The sequence below is a fragment of the Lonchura striata genome, chromosome 6, assembly GCF_046129695.1.
Source record: "Lonchura striata isolate bLonStr1 chromosome 6, bLonStr1.mat, whole genome shotgun sequence".
NCBI classification, from domain to species: domain Eukaryota; kingdom Metazoa; phylum Chordata; class Aves; order Passeriformes; family Estrildidae; genus Lonchura; species Lonchura striata.
This window is the reverse complement of record NC_134608.1, coordinates 5,145,947-5,158,024: the sequence shown is the minus strand read 5'-3', so window position 1 is coordinate 5,158,024 and position 12,078 is coordinate 5,145,947. Positions and strand designations below refer to the sequence as shown.

The 12,078-nt window shown below is 52.9% G+C and overlaps 1 protein-coding gene across 2 annotated transcripts in view; it reads right to left on the bottom strand.

Annotated features, from left to right (window-relative positions):
* DAAM1 (dishevelled associated activator of morphogenesis 1) overlaps positions 1–11,772 on the bottom strand; it is a 92,052-nt gene extending 80,280 nt beyond the window's left edge. Inside the window, exon 1 of one of the 2 annotated variants that reach the window (XM_077783911.1) lies at positions 11,563–11,772. The gene's annotated coding sequence lies outside the window, so the exon portion shown is untranslated. The remainder of the gene's footprint in view (positions 1–11,562) is intronic. The other variant, XM_077783912.1, reaches the window with a different exon arrangement.
* Positions 11,773–12,078: the final 306 nt, after the last annotated feature.

Sequence of the window (12,078 nt, the reverse complement as noted above, 5' to 3'; positions counted from 1 at the left end):
CTGCCTCCCAGGAAAAGGTTCATTTCTCCTGCCTCATTTCCATGGATATAATTTCACCCCCCACCTCCTTTGCTGCAGTCTCACGCAACTCAAAGACGCAGCCAAAGACGTGGTTATTTTTACATTTTCCTCCCAGGAGATGGCATCTCCACAGGGCACGGCTGCCATGCCTCATCAGATCACTGCACCAAACTCCCTCAGCCCCACGACAGCAGGATGAAGTCATGGGGACACTCTGCCACCAGGTATTTTTCTGTCTCACTGGCATCAAAACTCAGCAGCTTTTCAGTCAAGAGCGTCCCAAAAAAGCAAAACAGCACCAGTCCTGGAGGTTGTTCCAGCTTCTCTCTCCGTAACTCCCACCCAACACCAAAACTATCTTCCAGTCATCCCAGTTTTAGATTTTTCTGAGGCTTTTGCAGTTGTCATGGAACCCTGGAAGGCACTTGCTTCATCCACATTCAGATCTTTGTGGATTCAAGATTCCCAAATTTCCCCAGGGCAAAAAGTGACTGGGTTTGGCCATGCCATGATGTCAAGGTCCACAGCATGACCTCCTTGATGTGGCACATGGGCTCCAGCACAGCATTCCATGTCTTTACACCCACATCTCTTATTGGGCACTTTTACACAGGGAGAAGAAAAAAAGCAACACTTCCATGAATAACCCAACAGCTTTTGGAATTTAGGGCGTGGGGAGATGGAGAGCAAAATTTTAGGCACGCAGGGAAAAGCTGGTTTGTTCTTTTTGTGTTCTCTTGTCCCTAGGAGAGTTCCAAGTGGGGCAGAAGGGTGATCTGCTGCATGTCACAGCACATCTGCAGCAGCTACACCCTGCAAGTTCACCCAGTGTTTTCCTTTCTCCCTTTCCCTGAGATCACTCTTGCCATCATTTGTGCCTAACAGCGAGGCCAGGCATGCAGGGAAGAAAGTACCACCTGTGCATGGCTTATCTGTAGCTACTTTACAAATAAAAGTGATCATAATGAACGCTCGCACCCTAGAAGAAATCCTAGCGCCCTTCCCCCTCCTACACCTCCCAAAGCAGAGCACAGATCCAGCTGCTCTGCAGCCTTATCTTGATGCAGAAACAGTCTGGGACAGAGATAGAAGGGCTCCCCGAAGGCTCAGCTTATTAAAGGCATCTTTCCTTAATCGGTTCTCTTCAAAAACACCGCGCTGAAGCGCCGTTCCCGGACTGGTTTTCATCACAGCAGCAGCAAACACCTCCAGCCTGGCGAGGTCGTGCGTCCCCCTGGAAAGCCAAAGGGTTTTCCAAGCTAAAAAGCAGCCTAAGACCAGACAGATCTACCCAAGCCAAGGCACTTTGAGGGACCTGCAGCTGAGAGTCACCAGCAGCTCCCAAACACACCTTTGCTGTCACCCCAGGGATGTCACAGGAATGGGGGTCAGCACAGTAATGAAGTCCACGGGATGCTCCTTCTTTATCCAGCAGCTTTTCCCTGCAACCCCACTCCTGCTGCTGCAGGGGATTGCACACTTGCAGTCAAGCACTGCTAATCCCAGGTTTCAAGAACCAGAGCTACAAAACAACCACACAAAGAGGCAGCAGCTCACACGCATCCCGCATCCCGGGAACCTCCCTGCAGCCAACGCCTCTCTGTTTATCCAACACAAGATCTTCCCTCCTTCAGCTATTTCCATCCCACCCTGCTATTAATGGATGCAGAAGGCGGTTGGGTGAGGCGTTTGACAAAAATCTCATTTAGAGATCAAGACAAGCTTAATTGGTTTCTAGCCAGACCTGCACAAAGATGGGTTACTCCACAAATACAGTTGCTAATCTGCCCATTATACTCCCTAAACTCCCACCCACAAAGAAAAAGAAAATAAAGCAAAGATGCACAAAAGAATGCAGGATTTTGAACGTGTTACTTCCAGCTAGGAACACATCACGATTCTACAAGAACAAGAGCTTTGCTTTTCTTTGAAGGAAAAGGATAACCAAGCAGTAAACAAAGTAACAACAAAAAGACCTAACACAGATTAGATCTGTATTTTCCACTGGCAATCCCCAGCCATTCTTGAAGAGCATTTCCAGCAGCTATTGTTTCTGTGGGCAGGCAGAAGCAGGGGAAAAGCTTACACGGCCAAGGAGACGTCATGTCACAAGTGACAGAGTAGAAAGGACGGGGAACCTCGTGATTAAAAAGCACAGGACTGAAACCCCGGAGAGCTGAATTCACTTCCGAACTTGCTGTAAAAAAAAAAAAAATAAATAAATTCGCGAATTTCCTGTGTGATCACATCCTAGATGATTTATTCAAAACCTAGTGTTGAAAAGCCAAGGGAGGGGGGAGGAAGCAGAAGGAGGAAGGGGAAGACACGGTCCTGTGGGCTTTTAATAAACTTGGGGTTAGAGCAGCACTGGCAAGCTGTGAACATCCATCAGTGTTGGGCACTGCATGACCTGGAGTGGTGCTGGGAAAGCTCTGAGTATCCCACAAGCTCAGGTGAGAGCCTGCCCTGCTGCTGTGCCCAGGTGTGTGCCATGGGCTCACATCCCACAGGCTTCTGTATCGCTGGAGTCCCAGCAGAAACACAGCCACGTGCAAAACGGGAAGTTTGGGGATGGTTTCCCCTCCTGGAGCTACACGAGGATTGAGAAGCAAGAATATAAAGCTGCCCCCGAATGCAGCGTGTTGTAAACCAGCCACAGCCCAGCTCCAGCGCTGCAGAGCAGCTGCAGCAGCAGCACAGGTAGAGGCAGGTGATGAAAGCCTGCCTCTTTGGTTACAACCTTCTCCCTTGCAGCAGCCCAGGACTCCCAGCTCCAGCAGAGAAGGGCTGCTTATTTTCCTGAAAGCCAGCCAGTTCTGCTAGGCGGGAAGCACTGCACCCACGGGAGAGCTGAGCTGCGGATCCTTGCAGGACAGAGCCAAAGACAAGGCCAGAGCCAGAAAGGACAGGGGTCCTGTGCCTGGGACCTTTACAGCAACGTCCCCTGAGCTCCAGAGCACCTTTCCAGGGCCTTTTCCAGCAGGTGAGTTCAGAGTAGTGAAGAGATACAGAAAGGTGTTTTTCCAAGACCTTCAGCCACGATGGGTGAGCACAAACCCAAGGCTTGGTGCAAACAGCAGCCCAGTCTCTGGCATTGGACAAGAGCTTCCAGGCACGGAGATGTGGGGTTGGTGCTGTCCCAAAATGCTGCTGTGGGAAACTCAGGGTGAACAGATTCAAATTTTCCCTTTCAGCAGCGACACAAGCTGTAATTAGCAGCACTGAGTCCAACCCAGGGGCTGGATAAGGACATTCCCGTGACATATCTGACAAGGCGACTATTGGATATATTTTCCTTGGCTTTTTTCCTCTTTGGAAAAATGAGCACCCATTTTTCACAGGTCTTTTTTCCCTCACGCTCCATATTGTCTGGAGTCAGTTTCCCAGAGAAAGGGCATACAATTCAGAATACACTGTAACAGCCCATTACCACAGCTGGAGCTGGGGTCTTGCCATCCCCAGGGATGGGTCCCTCCTTAATTATCCCACACCTCCTGGCATACTGGGGATGCCAGAAGACACAGTCTCAGTTTGACTTTCACCAAAGTGAAAAACACAGTCCAAAACCACAAGGCAAAAGTAAAATAAAAACATGAACATGAGGCAACTGAGCTACAGCTGCAAGACACATCATCACCACTGTCTCACACTTCTCTCACCTAGATCAGCCTCATCCCCAGAGCAAAACCAACAAGACTTCCTGTGATGCAACTACAAGCAGTCCTTTGGAAATCAATCCAGAGAATTTTGAGGCTGAAGTCCCTCTTTACTGTCTTTTTCTCACTATGAAAGCTGTCATGCTATAGAATGGCTTCAAAAGCCTGGATGTAAGGTAAGTCCTAGTATGGCAGCTAAGGGAATGGCACAATTCCATGACTAAGTAACCCTCATCATAGCCTGTCACACATCACTGCAGTTTGAACACAGCTATGACCACCACGTCATCAATTAAGAACTGATAAATTTTGCTGAACCTGGTAAGTGGAAGAGCAACATTTAATACATAAGTAAATGGGGAAAAAAACAATAAGCATAATGGCTCAATTCCAGCCCCAGCCCCAAAAGCAGAACTCACTGTAGGGATTACAATATTTAGCATGCTCCAAAAATTTTCCTCAACATCTTTTTGCTCCATGTGATGGGCAGAGATTTCTCATGCCTCCAGAGCCACCAGCTACTTCGCATGCAATTTGCCAGCAACACTCTCCATGGAAAAATAGATGGAGCTCATAAATGGATCCGAGTGGTCCCCAGAAAGGTTCCAGTCTCTTTGCTGAGTGCCTCCAAAATGCTGGGACAAGGAGAGAGCATGCTGAGGTCTGAAAACCAATCTCCCAGACCTGGAGAGCTTTGGTAAGCAAATGGCTTGCGTAAAGTTTCTGTCAGAACACCCATTTGAAGCGCTGGCATTGTAAACAAGGTTGCTCCAGAGGCACCTGGGATTAGCACTGTTCAAACAGTCCTTGGCACGACTTACCGGAGTGCCCAGGAACAGATTTGCAAGTTCAGCTTTTCTCCTGCCTGGAACCTCAGAACACACCAGAGCTCCGACAGCCTTAACCCTTCTGTCTCCTACACGGAGCAGGGATGAGCATGGCAGGAGCCCTGTGCTTGATCAAAGTACTCAGTGGAAGAAGAAAATCCAAGGAGGCAGCACCGTGGGGCTGCTTTTTTCCTGAGTTGCAGGATGAGATCCAACACCAGGCTGTCCATGAGCAAGCTGGGCACAGGAGTGTCCCTCTGCAGGAGCACGGCAGCTGAGAGCGTTGCATGGGATATGCAGGGAGAACAGTGCCAAGCCAGACAGGACAGCTGAACAACACCAGGCACCCTGAAGGCTTACCCTGCTATCAAGGCACAGAGCAGCTCTCTTCCCTACACTGGGCACACAAACCAAGGCACTCCTCGTGCCTCGGGGGCAGAGGGAAGGAAACCTCAGCCAACCAAGCGTCCTTTGCATGCGATTCCTGTGGAAGCCAGGCACGACAAGGGTACTCACCTTCCCTGACACATCCCCCCCACCCTCAGCTCTGGCAAGAAGGTGCTGTGGTTTCCAGGAGCAGCAGCAGCATGAAACAACAGGAACATGAAGGATGACTGGAGTCACGGCAGGGAAAGCTTTACACAAACAGATTTACAGTCGCTTCCATCCACACAAGCATCCTTGAAGGAAACAGCTGCACCGGACCACAGCTGACACAGACTCTCCAGGATGGGACATGAGTTCCTCTAAGCACCATTCATTAAGTTGATGCTGAGGCCAAGCACTCAAAAAAAAAAAAAAAAAGCCACACCTCATGTCTAGGTAAAAGTCAGATGGATGTGCAGCTCCAGAAAGCCACCTCAGAAAGGTATGGAAAAAAGAAAAACACTCAGGAGCAGCAGCAGGGCAGACCCATCATGGACTGAATTCCATGTCACATAACACAACACAGACAGAAAACATCCCCCTGCACTGCCTCCATGGCCATGCCACAGCAAACAATTAATCTTGCTTGTCTGGGGTGGGGAAATGGTCTCTGGACTCTTCCTCCATCCTCCTCCTCCTCCCTGCTGGAGCTGTGAGGAAAGCTTGCCAACAGAGTTTGCCTGTAACAGGCACCAAGCTGCTAGAAAATCACCTGAGCGACATAAAACATCTTTCTACACCCTCCTGGAACACACTGCACTCTCCTTCTCACACCTCAGACCCGAGTGGCTGCAGATCACACCCCTGAACAATACCCCTCTACATCCCCCATTTTCACACTCCAGGTTTTTGGGGTTTTTTTCATGAAATAAATTTTTTAAAATACATTTTAAAATAAAATAAATTTACTTTAAAGTAAATATTTAAAAATTAATTTTAATTTTTGAGTTAAAAATTTAAAAAAATCTCCTCCCAGCCCAAGTGGTGCAAAGCTGGCTCCCAGGTGCAGAGCACAGCCCCAGCTCCCCTGCCCTGCAGCCTCAGCATAGGGACAGTTGTGTTCCAGCCAAAAAACAGTGTGAGGATTTTCCTGCTTGGGAACAGTCTGCCCTCAAAGGCTCAACCCTCCAACTCTGCTCACTAAAGGGGAGACAAGCTGATCCTCACTCCTGCAAAACATCGGAGGAACCCACACCCTGCAGAGCCTTCCCCAAAAGCTGCCAAGTTCCGTAGCTCAGTTTTGCATATTGGTACAGAGCCCAGCTGCTGGTGTTTCGCACACCACCCCCCAGAGTCTGCCTCTGAATGGCACAATTTTGAATTTTTTCCTCTTGCCATACTGCCCCGAGGCAGGATCTGCCAGCAGCCCTGCCCATCGCTACGGGAAACAGGATGAAAGCCCCATGTGAAAGACGAGCAGCAGGGAGCAGGAACACCAGGAGATCCCACTGTGTTCTCCTGTGCTCTCCTAGGGATGGGCACAGGCCAGGTGGATTAATTGAGTCCTTCCCCTCTCTTTACCTCACCGATCTCTGGCTGTTGCCAAGCTGTTCTGAGCTTTGGCACGGCTGCTTTCCACCCAGGGCCCGCACAAAAGGCGATGAGGAGCCTCAGTGCAGAATTCCTGGCAGCAGCCCAAACCCAGAGGTCGGTAATTGGGTCACTGGGTTCAGCTTCCGAAAACCATTCCTTCAGGAGGTGTGGTAAACGCAGGCACCGTCGGCAGATGGAGCCGGACACTCCTGCAGCTCCTCCACCACACCCTCCACACCTTATTTCATTACCTGCTCATGAAAGCACTCGGTGGCACAGGGACAGAGCAGCCTGGACAGGGAGAGCCCCGACTTGCCAGCTGCGTGCACGGGGGAGACATGATTCAGGTGAGCAGCACGTAGCTGAAAGCACATCATCGCTATGCAGCGCTCAGCCCCAGGAATGCAGAAGGGAAACATGAAGCCACTTGTCTGGCACGGCAAATAACCCTTCAATCATCTGCCAGGCCCTGCCGGGGAGCTCTGGGTTGGGAAAGAGAGGATTTCTCCAGCCAGCAACGCACCAGCTCTTACCAGCCGCGCCACGAGGCGCTGCAGCGCTTCCTCCGCCTCTGCAAGTCAGCTCCAAACACAAAAAAATAAAAATTCGAGCAGCAGTGAAGCAAGTGGCGTGTACTGCAGGAAGAGAAGAGGTTTGAAGAGCAACCAGCATTGGCAGCCATGGGCACTGGCAGGATGAGCAGCAGCTGGTGGGTAAGAACACGCCTGTCCAACACCGCCCTTCCAGCGGTCACGGCAATGTTTTGAACACAGGTTCTCAAGGCAACTCCGCCACGAGGAGCAGAACGTGGAGAAACCTTCTGAGTCACAGTCACATTGGTTCCCCAGTGAGTGTCTCTAGGCTGGGCCACCCCATCCAGTTTGGCTGACTCAGGAAGGGACCATGAGCAACCTCGTCTCCTGGGTGTTCCAGGCAGCACAAACTTCCTCTATTTAATATATTTACCATAAACTCCTCCCAAAAGGCTGAGGGTGAACACAGGAGGGAGCACAAACAGGATAATCAGAGACTCATGTGAGGGCACAGAGGTTGCTCCAGACCTGGGAACAGCATGGGACAGATGCCTTTGGGAATGACCTGACCCAACCCACCATGAGGAAAACACAGGCCAGATATTCAGACAACTTCAGGCACTAATCTGGTTAATTTGCTATAATTCAGGTGGCTGGTGTTCAGGCCACACCAATCATGAAACAAAGTGCTGTCAGCTCAGATCCTGAAACTCTTCAGTCAACTAACCACGTCTTTACAGTGTGCCAGGGCCGTTTCTCTCATTTCCATCTCCTCTGGTTTTCTTCTCAGCAGCCACAAAGATCTGAAAGCTTTATGACCCACTGAGCTGAGATTTTCTGAGCTACCCCAGAACTCCTGGTTCCTCAGTGAATTCCAGAATGTTATAATGCCACAAGGACAGAAGATACCAAGTGCAAATGGTCTCCTGAGAGGGCAGGAAGGTTACATAGGCACCAGCACAGCTTTTATCCCAATTAAGGAATAAAGAAAAGAAGAATCAAAGGCAAACAGCAAATTACAACATATATCTGGCAAGGGGCTGTGGAGCCTCTAATTTCTGCATTAAATAGAAAGTTGGAAATCATAGCATCAAAGAATGGTTTGAGTTGGAATGGACCCTAAAGACCATCTGGTTCCAACCCCCTTCCCCTAGTTTAGGTTGCTCAAAGAATATGTCATGAAGGGTGAGGGAACTAATGCAATACTCAGAAAAGCTTCTGGTGGAATATTTAATGACTTTCCAACCCTTAACTAGCTGTTTCTCTCATCCCCTAGTATGTTAAATACATAGACCGAGTAGATCTATGTGACTTAGCATCTAAATTAACCAACACACAAGTCAGGATCAGGCATTCGGTATTTCTGCCCCAACTTACAGCCCTTTGCTTAGATCAGCTCCTATTTTTTCAGCATAGCACTGACATCTGTTGTGTTGCATGAGTGAAAAGTACATATATGATTAAAAGATAGGGGGAAAAGAGAGAAGGGGGGGAAAAAAATCAATGTGGACATGACTTGAATTTTGTGGCATTAGGCTGCTACGACTTGCAAATAAACAGCTGTCCCAGCAGGTCCGTGCAAGCTTAACAGCACAGCAGTAAAACACAAGGTTTTTCTTCCCCTTTAAAAGGGTTTTACTTATATAAAAAAGTATATTTTTATAAGAAAATAAATTGCAGGTTGAAGAATCATAGTTAGGTCACACTCAATTCCAGAAGAACAAGCACATCCTGCTTCACATGGCCTCACCAGTCACTCCACAGCAGTGGCAGCTTTCTGAAGCCAAGTTAAGATATTTAATTACCAGCATCAAGTCAGAAACCAAAGCGTCCAACAAAATCCTCATTTGTGAGCGAAGGCTGCAGAAATGCTGTTCAGCAGGCTTTGGCAATCTGCAAAGCTGACAGCTGGATGCCCTGGCTTATCGGCTGCTAGAGCACACGCGGAAAAAAGCTCTGAATAGTTGCAGTGCCGAGCGAGCCTTCCAGGCAGCCCCGCCAGCCTCTTAAAAAGGCTCACAGAAATAGGCAGGCTTCATTTTATTAATACTTCAGAGATAAAAGTGGCCGTGTAGGAGCAGCTCAGTGGGTGTCTGTGCAGGAGGAGGATGGGCAGACCACTCACTCTGGGTGGTACATCTGTCAGGATCCCCACACAACCCGTTCAGGTTGTAAATGCACCACTGTGCAACCTGGGCACGTGGTGGGCTGCTCCAAGTGCATCCCCCTTTAGGGATGGACCCAGCAGGGATGGTCATGCATGGAAACTTGAAAGCAGGAAGATGGAGCAAGAGGAGCTATGCTGCTGGCTGGCTGACAAACAAAATTTGTGGGAAGCCCAGCTGCCCCACAGCTCCATGTCCCCACTGCCTTGGGCTCCTCAGCTGTGACATGACAGCGCGGGAAAACTGGAGGAAGGAACCAAAACAAAGCACAGAAGCAAAGGGAGATAATCACAATCCAGTTAGACCAGCTGTCCCCTGGTCTGGCCTGTCCTCACCGTTCCTGCTCCCTCTTGCACCCCTGCCACAAACAAAGGGTCAGATAAGGAGCCAGCTCAGGTCAAGACCGGTTTGACTCCGTTTCAAGCCCAGGGGAGCGGATTCAGCGCTGATTTTACACCTCACCCATCCTGTTTGCCTCCCCGGGGCAGAGGCCAGTACATAGAGCAGGGTGCACGCCTGGCTGGCTGGACCCAAAAATCCCAGGGCCGTGTCAGGGCAGCACCGGCAGAGCCACACACCAGCTGAGCGCTGGCCAGAGCCAGGAAGTGTCACTGCTTCCTCCTGTCCCGGTGTCACACCACACTGGGCGGTCAGAGATCGCGGACTTTGGCTTTTGCTTCCTGCTCCTGACAGAGCAGGGCAGGTCCCAGCATATGGCCATGGGGAGAGCAGGGTGAGTCACTCATTAATCCAGGAACAGCAAGGTGGATGTCTGACCTGCGGGTTTGGGGGGAAACGCACGCCAAAACAAACTCCAGTGCTCGTGGAAAGAGGTCCAGATGCTGCAGGACACATCTACTCCTAATGGGACTCAAAGAGGGGCAGGCAGGGAATGCCAATAGCTTTGGAATACATTGGTTTTGGTTTTTGGCAAGGGAGGATAATGAGGTTGCACTACGGTTGACCACTGAGGCATTAATACACACCAGCACTTGATTTTGTACACAGTATCAGAATCAACCTCTAGAGAGGGAGAAAAGAAAACCAATGGCTTCTCCTTCTCCATGCAGCCAGGAGAAGCTGCCTGGCTGTACAATGCCGGGCATCTGCAGTGCTCAGGCCTGGTCAAAACCACAAGGACAGCCTGTGCCATGGACTGCCCTCTCCCCAGCACCTGCAAAAGGAGACTTGGCTGCACCCCATGATCTTCCACCTGCCTCCGATTTCCACGGGGAGCCCCTTGCCCCCAGTTTGGCAAGCACAGCCCTGTCGGTTCACGTGGCTTTTGACACATTATTGTCACATTATCATCTGTCTGTGCCTTAAATTAACCTTGATCACTTAAAGATGCAGAAAGACTGTTTCACACCAGCACCAATGCAAGAGGCAGCGTGGTGTGAAAGCCATGAGGGTTGCAGACCCCAGGGACCAAACCCCACTGGTCACACTGAAGACTACATGCCAAGTAAAACACCAGGATCCGACCACAGCCACAGCACAGCAATGGCAGCCAACCCTCAAGGCTCCATGCAGCAGGAGCATTGTCCCTCCTCCAGGGAGACCCCTGACCAGAATCTTCCCTCCCAGAATTTCTGGGCGGGTGCAGCCAGTGACAGACCGGACCTCCTCACCTGGTGCCTGAGCCATACACATGCTTGTAGCCAAGCCATAGCCCAACACCGGCACATGCCAAAATCCTACTCCCACATCAAAGCATCGGCCGGACAAGAGCACGCCTGCAGCAAAATGTGTGACACCAGCACCAGAGGCTTGGCACACACAGATGATGGGGCAGCCCCGAACAGCCGTGCCTGTGGGGAGGCACTCACGAAGCTGAGATTCCCCAAAGCCCGCGGGAGCCCCACCAGGGGGGTCACACCGGTGGTGTGGGAGTCGCCGCAGGGGTGGGAGCCGCCGTGCCAGCCGGCGCCGGGGATGCAGCAGCCTCCGGAGGCGTTGCCATGGAGAAGGCAGCGCAGCAGCAGCATCCCGCATCCCACGCCCCCGCCTGGGCGCCCCCTGCCCGGCGCCCACGGGGCTGGGCACCGCCCGGGACCCGCCGTGCTCCGGGGGACCCGCCGTGCTCCGGGGGACCCGCCGTGCTCCGGGGGACACGCCGTGCTCCGGGGGACCCGCCGTGCTCCGGGGCGCCGGCAGCGGAGCGGGCTCCGCGGGGCCCGGGCGCTCCCCCCGGGGCAACAGCTCCACGCAGCGCCCGGGGCGGGGTGGGACGCGGGCTCGCCTCCCTCCCCACGGCGAGGAAAAGGCAGAAAAGCGCCGGCTCCCGGTGCTCCCGAACCCCTCCGCAGCACGGCCGCGGGCTACGGGAGAAGGGCAACACACTCCGCCGAAAGCCCCGCAAAGCGAAAGGGAGGAGCGCCGAGGGGCTCGGAGCACTCACCGCAGCGCGGCCGCCGTTCCTGCCGGGGCGGAGAGCTGTGTGCCCGCTGCCCGCCGTTCCTGCCGGGGCGGAGGGCTCTGTGCCCGCCGTTCCTGCCGGGGCGGAGGGCTCGCTGCCCGCTGCCCGCCGTTCCTGCCGGGGCGGAGGGCTCTGTGCCCGCCGTTCCTGCCGGGGCGGAGGGCTCGCTGCCCGCCCGCCGTACCTGCCGGCGCGGCGCTGCGCTGCGCGGCGCGGAGCCCGCCCGGCCCCTGCCCACAATGGGCCGCGCCCGCCCCGCCCGGCGCGCTGGCGTCAGCGCCCGCCCGCCGCCGGGACTCGCGGTGACGCGCGGGGCGGGGGCTCCGCCACCGGCGGTGCCCTGCCGGGGGTACCGCCCCGGCGGCGCTACCGGCGGTACAGCACCGAGGGTACGGTGCTGGGGGTGCCGCAAAGGCTGTACGGCACCGGCGGTACCGCGCCGAGGGCACCGCTCCAAGGACACCGCAGCGGGACGCTCCGCGCTGCCCGTGCTGCAGA